The sequence below is a fragment of the Anabrus simplex genome, chromosome 2 (genome assembly GCF_040414725.1).
Source record: "Anabrus simplex isolate iqAnaSimp1 chromosome 2, ASM4041472v1, whole genome shotgun sequence".
In the NCBI taxonomy this organism is placed as follows: Eukaryota; Metazoa; Arthropoda; class Insecta; order Orthoptera; family Tettigoniidae; genus Anabrus; species Anabrus simplex.
The window spans coordinates 311,633,763-311,651,607 of record NC_090266.1 but is presented as its reverse complement, the minus strand read 5'-3'; the positions used below and the strand labels follow the sequence as shown (position 1 = coordinate 311,651,607).

The window sequence follows — 17,845 nt, the reverse complement described above, 5'->3', positions numbered from 1 at the left end:
CCATCTTTACTCGCAGTTGTTCCTGGGCATTCTCTTGCTGTTTCTATTACACCATCCCTGTATGCCACCCATTCTCTTTCTATATCCTGAACCTGCTTACTGTCTACTGTTCGAAGCGTCTTACTGATCATATCCATGTACTTCTATCTAATTTCCTCGTCCTGGAGATTTTCTATCCTTATTCGTTTGCAGACAGATTTCACTTTCCCTATCGTTGGCCTAGAGATAACTTACTTCACTACAGATCAGATAGTGGTCTGTATCACCGAAAAATCCCCGGAAAACTCATACATTCCTAACAGACTTCCTGAATTTAAAGTCAGTTAAGATATAATAGTCTTAAGGATGTGGTACCCCTAGCCTCCCATGTGTAGCAGTGAATAGCCTTATGCTTGAAGAATGTATTCATAATTGCTTAACCCATACTAGCACAGAAGTCCAGCAAATACTTCCCATTCCCATTAGCCTCCATATCTTCCCCACATTTACCAATCACCCTTTCGTATCATTCAGTTCTGTTTTCAACTCTCGCTTTGAAATTGCCCATTAGCACTATCCTATCCTTGCTGTTGACCCTGACTACAATGTCACTCAATGCTTCATAAAACTTGTCAACTTCATCCTCATCTGCACCCTCACATGGTGAATACACGGAGACAATTCTCGTCCTAACTCCTCCAACTGCCAAATCTGCCTACATCATTCGCTCATTTACGTGCCTGACAGAAACTATGTTGTGTGCAATGGTATTACTGATCAACAGCCCTACCTCAGACTCTGCCCTTCCCTTTCTAACACCCGTCAAGTACACTTGATTATCTCCTATCTTTTCTTCGTTATCTCCCCTTAACCGAATATTACTTACTCCTAGCACATCCAGATGCATGCTCTTTGCTGACTCAGCCAGTTCTACATTCTTTCTCCCATAAGCCCCATTAATATTGATAGCTACCCATCGATCCATTTTGTTCAAGTTGTTTCCAAGGAGTCCCTCACCTGTCAAATAGGGGTGGGTCTCTGTTACTCCCATAGGTCTGGGGCTTGGTTAAAATGTTCTGAGCTCGGTAAATTCATGAAGCAGGATGCTACCGTACTTGCATATATTCCAAGTGAGGATTATTATTATTATTATTATTATTATTATTATTATTATTATTATTATTATTATTATTATTATTATTAAAGCGTCTTTATTGTGGCGAAGTTAGGGCTCCCGGCCCTTTCTTACACTTAACCACTTCATGTATATACAATGTATATTTTACATAAAATTTAAACATATGAAATCTTTACAATCTAAAGTATAACTAAAGCAACTAAAGTATCACTAACTAAACTAAGGTGAGTAAAGTATAACTAAATTATATACAGGAACACATTGCAATAAACAACCATATTCACTCTCATTCATGCATCCCATTCACACTCAAGAAAGACTGGAAGTGCTTAAAAGATGACGCTGGCAAAGGATTTTAAATTTTGTCTTAGATTTAGCTTCCCTGATGTCATTGGGGAGTTCATTCCACCAGCTCGTGGCGGTGATAGTGAACGATCTGTTGTAGGTTGCGGTTCGATGCACAGGAATTTCTAGCGTACACCCTGACCGGGTATTGAACAGGTGCAGGGAACTAAGGTAGCGAAATCTGGTGGATAGGTAAGGAGGAGTGTTTTCAGAAAGCACTTGATACACCAAAGTAGTTGCGTGGAGTCTACGTCTGTCATTCAGTCGTAACCAAGATAATTGTGTATAGAATGGGGATACATGGGCGTATGGTTGTATGTTGAATCTCTCCTTTGATGGGTCAGGGACCACGGTGGATTGTATATTCCTAGCCGTCTGAGCACAAAGAGGGCTATGACTCAGAATATGTCCGAGATGCCCACTCCCATTCCATAGCAACTGGTATCCCGACTCTCAGGACCACTTACTAGGCCACTCAGCCGTTGTCCATGGTTCACGAACTAGGATGTTAATACAGTAACTCACACCATGAACAATTAATGGAGTGATGTTATAACATATTCTTAAATTTGAATGATTAATGTTATATATCTACATCACCTAACAATAGCTCTAAATCATACTTGCGCACATACACACTAACATTCATACAAGATGATCACGTATTTAAGAGGAAATCTTGATAAGACCATTTAAATGAGACTATTGAAGCGCTGTTACGTATACTGAGAGGGAGTGTGTTCCATAGCCTTGCCCCAAACACTTGGAATGAGTGGCTATATATAGGAGAGTGATTAACTGGTATCATAAGGGTAGAAGTCGATCTGGTATTGTGTCCATGGATAGATGAAAGGAAGTTAAAATGTGAGGATAGATATTCAGGTGTAGATTCGTTCAGAAGTCGAAAAATTTGTGTAGCAGTATGTAGATTTCTTAGTTAATCGATTTTCAGCTAGGATAGCTTCTCACAATAAGGGGAATATATGCGTGCTAAAGTTCAAAGAAAATATAAATCATATGCAAGAGTTCATTGCCCTTTGGACTTTCATAGTTTGTTCTACAGTTTGGTTAATACAACATCACAGTATTAAATGTTTGGAAAAGTGACAGTTTGAATATGTTTTATTTTCATGCTATGTAGAGGAGTGGATTGTTTCATTTTTAGGCGTTGAAGGGATGCATATACCTTCTTGCAGACACTTATTATATGGTCATTCCAGTTTAATGTGTCATTCATGACAATGCGTAGGTTTTTTAGACTTCTGAAAAGGTATGCCTTCACCACAGATCATGAGAGTAGGCTGTTGTGTGGTGTTTAGCGTATTTAAAAGCCTAGATCGTCCTATTAAGATTGTTTGTGTTTTGTTCGGGTTAATTAGTTCTCTTTTGCATATGAGCTAATTGAATTTAAAGTCTAGTTAATTTGGTGGATTGCTTTGTCAATGTCGGAGACTTTGAAGTGTGAGTATACCTGAAGATCGTCGTCATAGAGGTGATAGTTGCAGTCATTCAGATGAGAAGAAATGTCATTTATATAGATTAAGAATAAAGAGGTCCAAGAATAGACCCTTGGGGAACATCAGTAGCTTAGTCCTCCATTTTGTAGTCGTCAGCGATGGCGGCAGAGAGGAACCACGCGTTCCTCAAAAGTGTGTACAACAGGAAATAATACGTTAACTCTTAACTGTTTCAAAACCTGGTGGGTTTTGAAGATTGTCAGAAGTATAAATATTGAAAAGTGGTAAGTTAGTTACGTTATATTTGTGAAAAGAAGTGAAGGAGCTACCTCATAGTCGCCATGGGCTTGTGCGCGGAATGTAAGAAGGAGCTAGGGAAAGGAGCCAAAGTACAGTGTGAAACGTATAAAAACTGGTACCACGTGAAGTGCTTCAGTATCAATGGAAGGAGTGATGAATCGTGTAAACATTGCAACAAAGAAACATCTCCATCAATTGCTCATGTGATCAAACTTATTAACAAGTTTAGAGAAGAAATGAAGGAAATGAAAACGGTACAGGACCAGAGGGAAATAGACCTAGTCAATTCATTAGAAGTGTGTCACACTAAACTTGATGGTAGGGCCAGCCTTCTGAAGAAACAGCAGGGTGATATAGCTCAGTGTTTGGCTAAAATTTAATTTTTAACACAGGAGAATATCAATATGCGTGCCAAATTGAAGGCTCTGGAGAACTGTTTTTTAGAGGAAGAACAGTATTCCAGAAGGAACACACTCAAAATACAGGGTGTTCCTGAGTGCGCGACTGAAAACGTGCTAGAAACTGTAAAGCAGGTTAGGAAAGCTCTGGACGAGATGGTTGACGCGTGCCATCGACATCCTGAACAACCCAGCCAAGAACATAGAGCAATTGTGGTGAAATTCGTGCAGCTCTTCGACAAGGAGAAATTCATCGAACGTTGCCGGGTGAAGAGGAATCTCTGTACGGATCATATTGGACTCCCTGGGGACTCCATTGTGTACGTGAATCAAAGTCTGGTTCTGGAGAAGAGGAAGCTTCTAGCTGCTGCCCGTCAGAAGAGGAGGGAGAAACAGTACGCTTCCCTATGGGTGAGAAATGGAACTATTAAAATGCGGAAAAGTCAGGGTTTACCAATAGTGATCATTAATTGTATCGAGAACCTTGAAAAACTGTAGAGGGTGAGCTAAAATTTCATAAATATTTACTATCAGAATATGCGAGGAATGAGAACCAAATTAGACTCTTTTAATGAAAGTTTATTATCTAGTAATGTAGATATGTGTATATTAGGTGAAACATGGCTTGAAGATAGTATATATGAGAGTGAGGTCTGTAGCACTGGATACAAAGTGTACCGACAAGGCAGAGTGGTGAATCAGCTGTGGATGGGTTTGCTAGATATTTCAAGTCAGTCTATTCTCAACACACTGCTCTGTACGATATTCCCACAGATAAAACTAGTGACTCAGAAACTTTACACATTGATAAAATAGCAATGGAAGATATTGACAGAGCATTGAGAAAATTAAAGCTGAAGTCATCTGCAGGTCAGATACCTCCATATATCATAAAGGGGTGTGCGGAAATTCTTAGGAAGCCATTATATTTTCACAATTGGATTTGAGGAAAAGTTCAACCTATTCAATACTAAGTATGTCATATAAGATTTTTACAACATGTTATTTATTTGTTTAAAGTAAATTTCCGCACCTGTCCTTGATGAAAACCCAGTCCTACCACATGACTGCCAGTGCTTGTCCCACGGTCGCACCCTCCACACTGGGTGTCCCAGAATTGCCTCCACCTAAAGTTCAAATTAAGCCTACGGATAACACGGAATGTCGGATAAGCGAAGGTCAGTTGAGCGAGACTCTACTGTATATGATGATGAAATAAAATTATTAATGTCCACACTTCTGTTAATATCAATGGAGATATAAGTCAAGGTCCAGTATAATGTATGGTTGGAAAGTACATCTGATATTTGTGTTTAGCCGGTACGCCTTAAGTTGGGTGGTTGAATGAGGTTGAATTTAAATTAAAATTGTTTCAGCTCAATATAGATAGTGAAGCCTAAAAAAGAAAGAAAACTAGGTTAGTAAAGCAGATTGCTTGAAATAGGGGTAAAGCAAATCTTGTTCTTAAAACACAAACTTTTCCTGATGTTTGGAAAAAGTTTCGGGTTTTCCCCATACTAAAATCAGGTGATCAGCTGTTAATTAAAATCCATCGACCAGTGTGTATCCTGTCAGCTTTTGCAAAAATTTTCGACTTTGTTATTCATGATAAAATTATCTTACACATTGGATCACTAATATCTGACCACCAACATGGGTTTGTATCTAGGAGATCTACAGTTACAAATCTGGTCAATCTGTGTCAAGATATATCGAAACAATTAGATAATGGGGAGGGGGAATGGGCATTGTTTTCACAGATTTTGAAAAGGCATTTGACAGCGTGGATCATGATATATTGTTAAATAAATTGAGTAGATTTGGCTTCTCGTGAGATATGCTCAAATTTTTTAGTACTTATCTATCTGATAGAAAACAATATGATCCGTATCTTGGAAATTCCTCTATGGAATACAATGTAAATTCATGAATCGTTCAGGGTTCAAACCTGGGCCCAATTATTTTTTTGATTTCATAAATGATTTGCCTAAATATGTAAGAAATTCCAATTGTCTCCTTTATGCCGATGACTTCAAAATATTCAGACCAGTTAGCTCAACACAAGACTGCCTCTTACTACAATAAGATCTTGATGGTATTCCGATATGGAGTCATATGAACAAACTGAAATTTAACGTCTCAAAATGTATAACTGTCATTCGCCCGAAAAAGAATAAAGCTATCTTTCCATACAAGCTGGGTCCAAACACCCTGCAGGAAGTTGACCAAGTCAGTGACTCTGGCGTCCGGCTTGACAAGGGTCTTCCTTTCACAGCTCTTGTAAACAGGGTGACAGGTGAGGCCTACCGGGTGTTGAGATTTGTTATACGAAACACAAAACTGGTCAGGAAGACAAATTCAATCATAATGCTCTATAATGCCTTTGTACGAACTAAATTGGAATATGCTAGCGTTGTATGGAATCCAAGGTTTGATAAATATATTAAGTTAATCGAAAGAGTATACAATAAAATAGATGAAATGTATTTACTGTCCCTACTGAATTTTCGCATACCTCGCTGCACTCAAGAGAAGGCAGTACGTTTAGGACTGAAAGAGCTCTGATGGCCGCCCACAACCATTCACCACTCATAGGTTATGTAGCAACTATAATGAAGCTGTTAATATAGACAAAACTTGGACTTCGACATGTCAATATCTGTATTCATAAAACGTTTTGCAGCTACACTGCCACAACACAAAGAATTAACATCCCACTGAAAGCTGTCAGAAAGTTATTGTAGGTACCGAATAATTGAATGAATAATATAGTTACTAAGAATTGTATTTTTAGTTATTAAGGTATAAGACTTTTATCAATGTAATTGAATGAATAATTTAGTTATTAAGAATTGTATTTTTAGTTATTAACATCGAAGACTTAGTCAATGTAATTTAATAAGTACTTTAAAGTATTTTAGGTTTACTATAATTGGGGTTTTCTACCCTGTTGTAAACCGGCAATAAATAAATAAATAAATAAATAAATAAATAAAGAAATAAATAACAACTCGCTGTAGTTTATTTTTGAAGTATGAGCCCAAGAGCTGAATAGCAGAATGAGCCATGTGAAGTTTTTGTAACCTGGCTAACAATGTGTCTATATTTACAGTGTCAAACACACTTTTGAAGTCTAGAAAGATAAGTGTAGTCAGTTTTCTTTCGTCCCCATCAGTGTCATCCCTCCCCCACACCTCCACTCACCCCCGATGGGATTGTCACGAGGCAATCACATGCCTACACTCACAGATACAGATGTCTACAACACTTGAGTGTATATGCTTCAAGGCAGGCAGATAATCAATGAGCAGTTTTAATCAATTATTAACCCCCTTTTGAAATTATATTCCATTCATTTTCTTTCCTCTTTTCAGATTGCTGTTATAAATTTATTTGTACTTTTCAAACAAGGTTCTCATAATTTTGTTCCATATTGGAAACCCATTTCTGACCCGATTGAATGACTGGAAACAGACTGTGGATTTTCATTAATTGGAAACCCAGCTTGTAGCATTACATAATGACCATTATATTTGTCTAAACAAAGACACATTTTAGCCTCTGTTTCTTCACCATTGATCCTACTGCTTTTTAGAGAACATCAAAATTATCAGTTATTAAATCCTCTTTTTAGATGCATACAGTATGAATTTTATAGGATGTTCTAAATATGTCAGTGTGTTTTAGTTTTAATTTTGTCTGTACAGGCTTCGGTGGTGGGGTCATGTGAGGCGAATGGAGGAGGATAGGTTACCTAGGAGAATAATGGACTCTGTTATGGCGGGTAAGGAAGTAGAGGGAGACCAAGACAATGATGGTTAGACTCGGTTTCTAACGATTTAAAGATAAGAGGTATAGAACTAAAGGAGGCCACAGCACTAGTTGCAAATAGAGGATTGCGGCAACGCTTAGTAAATTCACAGAGGCATGCAGACTGAATTCTGAAAGGCATAACGGTCTATAATGATAATGTACGTATGTATGTTAACCCTCAATCGGGCGCGCTCTTCCGTCGAACGCTCTCGAGCGCGCATGGTCTTTTTGACCGCAGCGATTATTTTCATAATTTATTGTACGGCCTTGGAATCTAATTAAAATGTTGAAGTTTAATACTGTTGCAAGTAAGTTTACTTTTATTTAGATAATATTTAAAACATTTTTACGTACTCAATGACCGCATTAGAAAAATAAAAACTTGTTGAAAATTGAGTTGATTTACAAATAAATTTTGAAAGCTTTGAAAAATAACTTTCCGTTCTATTTATTTTTTCTGGTTTGTAAAATGGAAGCTGTCCGAACTAGATATATATTTATCCTCCCCTTCATCCATTGTCACTGTAATATTTCTGCATAAATAATCATAAATTACAACACTGTTTTTTCAGAAATATTTGTATTTCAAATGATAAAAACTTCTTATTTTACAGCATAACAACCACCTTTGTGTTATACAATATTTTACGTATATTTGAGTTCATATTTAAGTTCAATTTTGTACTATTTTCTTTATGTGAACACACTGAAGAATTATTGTCATTGTTTTAACCAAATATTTGTATAGTCGACAATCTTTTGTACAATATCGTCTGGAAAAAATAGCTCCCAAGTTTCAATTGGAGTTTTAACATTCCTGGCTAAACCTTTAGGCCTTGTAAGGCATGTTACAATATTATGACCAGGTCCACGACCAGTCCTTGCGAATGTTGGGTGCGCACACCATTCTGTCTTACCGCCCTTGCCTGTCAAATTCACTTCAGAAACACCAGCACCGCATCCGTCATCACCAGATAGCTCACTATTTGTATCACGGTCAGTAACCTGAAGATTGTCGGTTTCACCATCATCATCACTTTGTTGCTGCTGTCTGGAAGTATCTTCTGCTGCCTCGTCAACTTCTTCCAATAGGCATCCTACTGCTTTGTCTCTTGTCTTTCACAAATGCAGTTATTCTTTCACTTTCTTCCTTTTCAACACACACTATCAGTAATCGGATCCCTTCCTCTTCAGCAGGATCCATATTGAGATGTATATGCACACGAAACTAAACGAATGTAGTAAAAAACAGCCGGGCGCGTACTTGTCACAATGACCGAGGCACAAGTTACACTAACGGGCGCATCAGTGTAAAAGACCGCCGACTTACTCGAACATCTACTTTCCTGTCTACAGGGTGTCTGAGGAGGGGCCACCCTATCAGGTGGCTAGATGATCTCTTGGGGGAGATAGTCTGGAGGAGGGGGGCATAGCTGACTTTCAGACGAATTCCCTGACCAAAACTTTTAGAGGTCGGTCGTTTAGACCCCTACGCGCCCGATTAAGGGTTAATTTTGCTTTTTTGGTGAACACCAAAAGAATTGGTTTTTATCCTCTTTTTAAATGCAACCTGGTGTATTTAGAAGATGTTTTAAATGAATTTGTATATTTGATTTTTGATTTTAATGTCTTTGTACTCTTTTAATTTTAATTTGCACCTTTGATGTTATCAATGAATACTGATCTGCATTTAGGGCAGTCGCCCAGGTGGCAGATTCCCTATCTGTTGTTTTCCTAGCCTTTTCTTAAATGATTTCAAAGAAATTGGAAATTTATTGAACATCTCCTTTGGTAAGTTATTCCAATCCCTAACTCCCCTTCCTATAAATGAATATTTGCCAGAATTTGTCCTCTTGAATTCCAACTTCATCTTCATATTGTGATCTTTCCTACTTTTAAAAGAAAGAGGGGGAGGAAGATGAGCCAGAAGAGGAAGTAAAGGTAGAGGCAGTGGTAGAAGAGGAAGAGATAATAGAGGTATTGATGGAGGTAGAGGCGGAAGTGGAAGTTGGAAGTTCCTACTTGTTAGGTTAATAAACGCAAATAGAGAAGGACATATAACTGTAAAACTTAGAACTTCATGTATAATTCCAAATACAGAAATATAGTCAGCCATAAAACTGTACCTTCTACACATTTTCTCAACGAAGGACGACATTCAATCTTAATACTAGCATAAAATGGGTGAAATTATAAACAGCGAAGAACAGCTGTCCGTAAAACTGAGATTCATTCATCAACTCAAAGAGAGATGAGCAGAGCAGAGCAGTTATGGTTTATTGTTTGACCCCTGTGTCGTCTCCCTACATTTAGTCCCATAAGAGAAATAAATAGTGGGCATCTTGTTCAGTAGTCCTAGCACAGCTACGAGACATGGAGGTAGCCCTAGCTCAGCTCTAAGATCTGGAGGTAGCCCTGTGCCAGAACTCTAGTGTTAACTCCATGAAATGAAATAGTGTATGGCTTTTAGTGCCGGGAGTGTCCGAGGACATGTTCAGCTCGCCAGAGCTGAAGATGGTCCATACAAGGATCGAAACATGTCCTAATTTAACATTAAATCGACTATTATTATAACTGAATAGTTGTGTGCGGTATTGAATAGGTGGATGTATGATATATTCAAAGTGTCCTTGTGGAATATATATTTTTATCTAAGAATTGTAATTCAGTACAAAACAAAAATTCATTTGTTGTAATGTAAAACATTGCTTAAGCCTAAAAAATGTTACCAGTATTGATATTTTAAAAATTTCAAAGCATTCTAGCGTGCAGATGCGCGCACACACTAGAATGTGCATATGGAATATTTTTAAAATAATTCAAAGCATTTCTTTTCTTCTGGTAGATATATCATCTCTGCGTTCTCGTGTACTTCCCTGCTCCCAACTAAGAGCTATATATATTTATATATTAAAAAAATTAAGTCTCTTATGTGTCTATATTTGCTGCTTGTTTATTTTCAGGTTTCATCTGATGGGAAGAATTTGGAGGTGTTCGTGGTGGCTCAGTTCTTCCAGAGATTTTGAGCATACTTCTTGTGCATAGTTTACAATTATGTTACATTAAGAATTTGACATTTAGTATTTTATACGTTTCTATGTATGGAGAGGAATTCCTGGCTCAAAAAATAAAAAAATTGTAGTTATTTCTGTAATTGAAAATAAATTTTCTATATACAGTATTGACAGATGCTTAATTATTTACCTCCTCACTGTACTAAGGAATTTAGTAAGTATGTACTGTATATCTAGTGTGAACAGATAAACATGAATTACTTTTTTTTTTTTTTTCCCCATTATTTTAATTATCATGTATAGTGTCAATATAGTCAGCTCTAATTTTGAATTTACATGCTTTCAAAGTATGATCAAAATATTAATGTTGAGTGAGTATGTAAATGTGTACAAATAGAAATTTATTTTCATTATAGGCAGGGTGAACAGATCAGACAGTTAGAGCACCAGCATTCTGAGCTCAGGTTGGCGGTTTGATGCTGGCTCAGTCCTGTGGTATTTGAAGGCGCTCAAGTACTTAAGCATTGCGTTTTTAGATTTACTGGCACGTAAAGGAACTCCTGTGTGACATAATTCTGGCTCATCGTCTACGAAAACTGTAGAAGTAGTTAGTGGCACATGACACATTGACTTGCTAGTGGTTTAATTTTGCACTAACACTTCAAAGGTTTTCAGCAACACAAGGATGGGTAAGGGATAGGATTTTGAAAGTAGCGGCCATAGCCTTAACTAAAGTACAGCCTGGTGTGGAAAAGGGAAACCATGGAAAACCATCTTCAGGGCTGTGAACGGTGGGATTTGAACCCACCACCCACTGAAAGCAAGTTCAGAGCTCCATGACCCTAACCGTACAGCCAACTCGATCAGTGGATGTGAAACCAGTGCGTCATCATTATCATCACTGCAATCACTAAAGTATTATTATTTTTCATTATAGAGGCTTCCACGTTTCAGCATTCAATTAGAAAGTGTCTATGTACACTGAGTGGCCACAAGTTATAGGAAGACACTGGAGATGGGTAGTTCGCGAGCGAACTAGTTCTCGGGAACTACTTCACTCCCACGAACTGTGAAGTGTTTACTCATCTCTCGAGAACTACTTCACGAACTGTATATACAGACCAAAGAACATCACAAATGAACTGTGACGTGTTTACTTGTCCCTCGAGAACTACTTCGCGAACTGCATATAGAGACCAAAGGACTTTACGAACGAAGTGAATGGACTGTTTACGGAACTACTTCGCGAAACTATAGCAGCAGGAAGCTTCAGGAGAACAAACATATCACAGCTCACTCATGAACTGTAAATAATGATAACGAACGTTTCTTAGAACTCTCAAGTAATACAAAAAGGTTAGTTACTTCATAGTTCAGCGAAAACTGACCTGTAATAGATAACTTAGCTCTTAAGGGAAAATCTTACCTGTCTTAAGTGGTGACTCCCATGACTCCGGTAGTTCATTGTGAAGCAGTACCGTTATGTTATTATTCACAGCAGTAAACTGGTATTGCACAGTATTTAAGCACACACACATACACGCAAAATTAAACCTAGAATTATTTACACAATCATCCCGTTTGGGAACACATTGTCTTAATGAAATGTTACAAAGTTGAGTTTAAGAACAACATCTGTTCAACATTTTGCCCAGTAAGTCGAGTCCGCTTGTCTCGAACATAGTGGAAATGGGCAACAACATAGTATGTATAATGTAAAGTAATATCAATCGAGGAATTAGCTAATACTACTCCTGTTAATCCACAGATAGTGAAGAGGAAAACAAATCCTAAAACTCAAAGCAAGGCTGGGCTGTAAGTTAATTGGGTTCCATGTACTAACTTACTTCTAATATGGCAGAGTAGTGCAGTAGATTTAAGCTCTACATATAAAGTTTATCCTTTTATTAGAACATGGCAACCTGATCGAATTTCAATCTACAAAACAGTGCCTCCCCTTTAATAGAACAATTAATTTTTTTTCATGATCATACACTTTTTATTTTATTGATAATTACTATTCTCCTAGCTTATATCATAGGAAGTTTATTATTTAATAAGAATTGTCTGCTCGACCTTCGAAAAAATTCTTTCCGATGGAACAGACGTAGCGACAACGCACAATCAGGATTTTGCCATTGCGAACAGGGTTGGTTACACTCGGCACCTTTCTGGCCACCAGTACAAGGGATTTTAATGTCATGATAGAAGGGGTTCTTGGAGGTATTTATCCACCTCAACAATTGCTGCAGTTGCAGGGTTTGAGTGACCAACCAATTTCAACGCACTATCGTCGAAATCGTCCCAAGTGGAAGAGCCTGTGACTTGGTTTACCGGTACTTGCTCTGGTAAAACTGGTGACGTATTTGCTGAAGGCCGGTGCTTTTCGCAGTAAGCAATGAGCGATTGCTTTGCCCGTTCAAAACACCTAACTTCAGAAAACCCTAGTTTTTTGAATCGTGGGTCGAGAAGTGTGGCCTGAGAAAATAAATTGTTTTCCTCACCCCCTCTAAATCGTTTGTCTAACACTTCCATGAGACTGTCCGCCATCAGTCTCACTTGGTTGTCGACAACTGGATTGTTGCTGAAACAACTGCACCATTTCTTGAGACCCCGTTGCATAAGTAGGATTTTAGAGAGCGTGACCTGCTTCTCACTGCTAATTTCTGAATGCTTTCAATAATTCACAAACCTGCTGAATAACAGTGATGTCCTCGTTTGACAGATTTTGAAGTTCGGGGTAGTTGATGGCCATCACGGACATTAAAGATTTTTTTACTGATTTAATTCTCTCTTAACATATTATATGTGGAGTTCCACCTGGTGACCACATCCTGCTTCAAGCGAAGACTTGCCTCTCCGAGTTGTTTCTGCATAGCCTTCAGTTTCTCACAAGCTTGGGGACTTCACCTTACTCAGCAGATCTTTTATTACCTGAAGACCACACTGAGCAATTAAGTTCAGCGTATGCGCGAAGCAGGGGATGTGTTTCCACCCTGTTAGTCGCACAGCGGCTACAACATTAGGCGCGTTGTTAGTGACAACTGCAACAATTTTCTTTTCAGTTCCCCACTCCTCAGAGACTCTTCTTAAATTATCAGCTAAGTTGGCTGCTGTATGATGTTGGTCGTACTTAATGCACTCCAGCAATGAAGAGTTCAGTTTGAGGTCGGCATCTAAATAGTGGCACGTCGCTGAAACATAGCTCTCGTTGGAAGATGTCCAGCTGTCCGTGGTGACTGCAACATAAATTGCTGACTGCACATCTTTGCTCACTTTTTCTTTTGTCATAGTGTACAACTTGGGGAGTAGTGTATTACTTAAATTCTTACGACTCTGCATTTTGTAGGCACTATTTAATTTAGAAATGAACCTCTGCAGGTCCTCACTCTCTACTATCTGAAATGGTAAATAATTGTTCACTATTAGTTTCAGTAGCAAAAAATAGAGTTCCTGACTTCTTCTGTTAGAGAGGGGCTTGGGAAAATATGCAGAAATAGCACTGTTTCCAAGAGTCACATGTGGCGGTGTTGTTGTTGTTGTTGCCATTGTCGTAGCCATTATTGATGTTATGCTTGTAGGAGTGATGGTACTTGAAGAGTCCGAAGATGAGGAGGTTGCCTGATGAGCATTTGGATCGTCCGGAGACTCTGGGCGCGGAGGGGCCAAACGTTGAGCAGACAATGACACGGTGGGATGGACTGTTCGGACATGACGATTTAAATTAAAAATGTTCCCTCCTTTGTAGGATATCACTTTAGAGCAAAATTTACACTTTGCCTTATTATTGCCTAGATCAGTAAAGTAGCCCCAAAATTGGCTACTTTTTTTGGAAGGAGTAGCCATAAGGAATGCTTGACCAAGTATAAACTAGGATATAACCTAATAGTGTATGTTATCTGTTACTGCGAAAACAATATGAATGAAATTGAGGAAAGTAATATGGCTAACCTATGTACAGGATATAAAACTACTGCACTTACTACTGAACTAATAAAATGTAGCCTACACCTAATTCCAACACTAATGCACTACGAGAATAAAATGAATTCCACACGCAAAACAATCATTATCACTAACAGAAACTTCCGTAAATTACAGCACTACTTCACAAACTTTATCTCCAAAAGCAGTATACAAACAAAGGCCCACGAGGGTTGGGGCCTGACGTTTAGCGCCACCAGCGAGAAAAAGAAGTTTCAGTCAGGCGATGAAATCACCATCAAGAAAAGGGTTCTCTTGCGATAATAGATCAGCGTTTAAAACATCTCATTATCAAGTATAAAACTGTCGACAATATCTAACAGAAATTTTTATTATCTTCGAAGAGAAATATTATTTTTCCTACACTTACATTCCAGAAGGTTTGGGGGCAGGGGGAGAGAGTGCGAACTGACATTACCAGTAACAGGAATGTTCATCTCTGTAGCATCTACGAATGTTAGAGAGAAGTGCACCTGCATGCTACCTGTTTGTCCACTTTGTGTACTTCCTCGTGGAAAGCTCGCGAAGTAGTTCGTGAAGTAGTTCTTTCTTGGAGCGAGAGTGAATGAACTAGTTCCCAGAGATGAACTGCTTCTCCCCATTACTAGAAGACCCTGAATGTGATGTTAATAAGTGTTGCTCCTCCGCGAGTCCTAAAAACGGCAGCAATACGGCGAGGCATCCTCTCTACAAGGTGTTGGAATTGTTCTGGAGGGATCTGGACCCACGCATCTTGCACTGCTACCCACAATTGATCTTGTGTAGTTGGTACAGGGTTCATGAAGCGTACACCAGCATCAACAGCATCCCATAAATGCTGGATTGGATTAAGATTGGGGATCTGGAAAGCCAATGCATGGCTGGAGTGCTCTTGCAACCACCTACATGCCACCACAGAGCGGTGACATGGCGCATTGTCCTGTTGAAACATTGCCTCTCCATCAAGATAGTACCCGCTGTGGGTGGGGGGTTCAGACGAAGAATACATCCACGATATCGCCTGCCTGTCATAAGAGGCACAATAGGTTTGTGATTAGTAGTGACAGTGTGTGCTTCCGTCTGGGTTTTTACAGTACCTGTGATTAGTACCATTATATGAGCAACACCATGGGTCTACTTTGCCTGTGATTAGTACCCACTATGTGAGGAACACCATGGGATAATACAAGTCCCTGTGGTTAGTACACTTATGTGCGGAACCATAGGTTTTGTGTTGCCTGTAAATGGCGCCGCAGTGTGAGAAACACCATAGGTCTGCGTTACATGTGCGCATTACATTACCTGTGAGTAGTACCATAATGTTTGGAATACCGTGAGTCTACACTACTCTTGATTAGTACCGCAACATGACAAATACCATGGTTCTACTTTCCTAGTGATAAGTACCATTATGAGGGGCTGATGACCTATAATTTGGATCCCTTTAGACTACAAGCATCATTGATTCAGTATTGTGCTTTAGAAGCAGTCCCATGGTCAGTAATACTATTGTTTAATGCTAGTTTCTGGGAATGTGGGGCATTGCGGGTCGGATCCACTGATTGTTTTAAATTCATATCCATCCATTCATTCTTCATCCTCACGTTTTGAATTCTGGTCAGTGGAGGATTTTGGACTTTTAAATTGTCATTACATTTCGTACCATTAGGGGTTAAATTGTCATTACATTTCGTACCATTATGGGCCGATGACTAAGATGTTAGGCTCCTTTAAATAACAACCATCATCATCGAGGTACTCTAGGGTCAGGAAGGGATGGTCTGAAAGAATGTCCACATAACATGCACCTGTCAACGCTCCCTGCAGCCGGACAATGGGGCCTAATTGTGACCATGAGAATTCTGCTCAGACCTGAACTGAGCCACCTCCAGCCAGGACGCAACCTTCTTGTCACACAGGATCTATAGCTTTATGGGACATACGCCACACACCCATGTACCCGTTAACTCTGTACTATTGGAACCGGGATTCATCAGACCATACCACACGCCACCACTGTTCCATGGTCCATTGCCGATGTTCGTGGGCCCATGCACGTTGTTGAGCTTTGTGTCAAGGTGTCAGCAAAGGGACCCGAGTTGGTCATTGACTGGTAAAGCCTATGCGATGCAGGTGCCTCCTTACAGTCCTGGTAGAAATGGGGTCCTGACTCCCAAGATTCAACTGGGCGGTGATCTGACTTACAGTAGCCTGTCGAGCGCCCAGTATTTTTCTGCAAAAGCAACGTGGTGTCCGTTTGTTAAACACCTGTTGTCTTAAATGTCAGAAACATATCAGATGTAAGGCTTTTCAAGCGTTTGCTTTATTAACCAGCGTTTTGTCTTAGGTCTGACACTAGACTCACCAGAGTGGGATGTGTCGGACCCTACCCACTGACGCTGGGGTGTATGCAGGTGAACTTATCAGAAGCCCTTATAAGAGGCACAGTCTGATAACTGCATACAGGAGATAAATCTCCACAGTGGAATTATTGGCCGCCTAGCAATTCTAAATTGAAAATTCTAAATTCTCATGGAGGGAATTAGACATTTTTCACGAATAGAGCATGTCAAAAATGTCAAAAACATATCAGATGTAAGGCTTTTCAGGTGTTTGCTCTATTAACCAGCGTTTCGTCTTAGGTCTGACACTAGACTCATCAGAGTGGGATGTGTCGGACCCTACCCACTGACGCTGGGGTGTATGTGATTCTAATTTCTGTTTGTTTTTCTCAGTGCACTTATTCGTGCCGATTAACATTCTACCTCCGGCATGTTTTTTATTCACGTTATGTGGACTTGCTTAGGCTAGCAATTGGTGTTCGTGAATGTTATTCTACTGAATTCTATTCCATATTCTTTATATTCAGTGTTGTCTTTCCATTATTTTTGCAATTTCGTCTGTTATTTGTAGCAATTGTCAGTGCACGTTCTGTTCATTTCCTACTCGCTATGTTGTGAACTTGACTAGTACAGTGCTTATGTTGTCAATGCATTGACATCGCCCTATGGACTATATGAACTCTTGGTCCACTACGATACGATGCAAATATGTTCTTTTTGTTGTACATTCATCATTTTGTTATCGTATTCTGTAAATATCTGCATAACTGTGTATCCTAACTAGTTATCCTCCTACTTTTCCGTTACGTATTTCTATACATACCACTAAACATTCAATTTTCTTATACGCATATACATTGTATACGGCCTAAGAGCTTTCTAATAATAAATAATAAAATCAGTGGGTAGGGTCTGACACATCCCACCCTGATGAGTCTAGTGTCAGACCTAAGACGAAACGCTGGTTAATAGAGCAAACGCCAGAAAAGCCTTATATCTGATATGTTTTTGACATTTTTGACATGGTCTATTGGTGAAAAATATCTAATTACCTCCATGGGAATTTAGAATTTTCCACCTGTGGTCTTCCCGTGCG

General features: G+C 39.1%; 1 protein-coding gene across 15 annotated transcripts in view; it reads left to right on the top strand.

The window, feature by feature from the left end:
* Pur-alpha (Purine-rich binding protein-alpha) overlaps positions 1–17,845 on the top strand; it is an 876,587-nt gene that overhangs the window by 333,506 nt on the left and 525,236 nt on the right. For 11 of the 15 annotated variants that reach the window (XR_010859261.2, XR_010859258.2, XR_010859260.2 and 8 more), the window contains one exon: positions 10,394–10,601. The exons of the other annotated variants lie outside the window; for them this stretch is intronic. The gene's annotated coding sequence lies outside the window, so the exon portion shown is untranslated. Of the gene's footprint in view, positions 1–10,393; positions 10,602–17,845 lie in introns of those variants that run through there. 15 annotated transcript variants of the gene reach the window in all.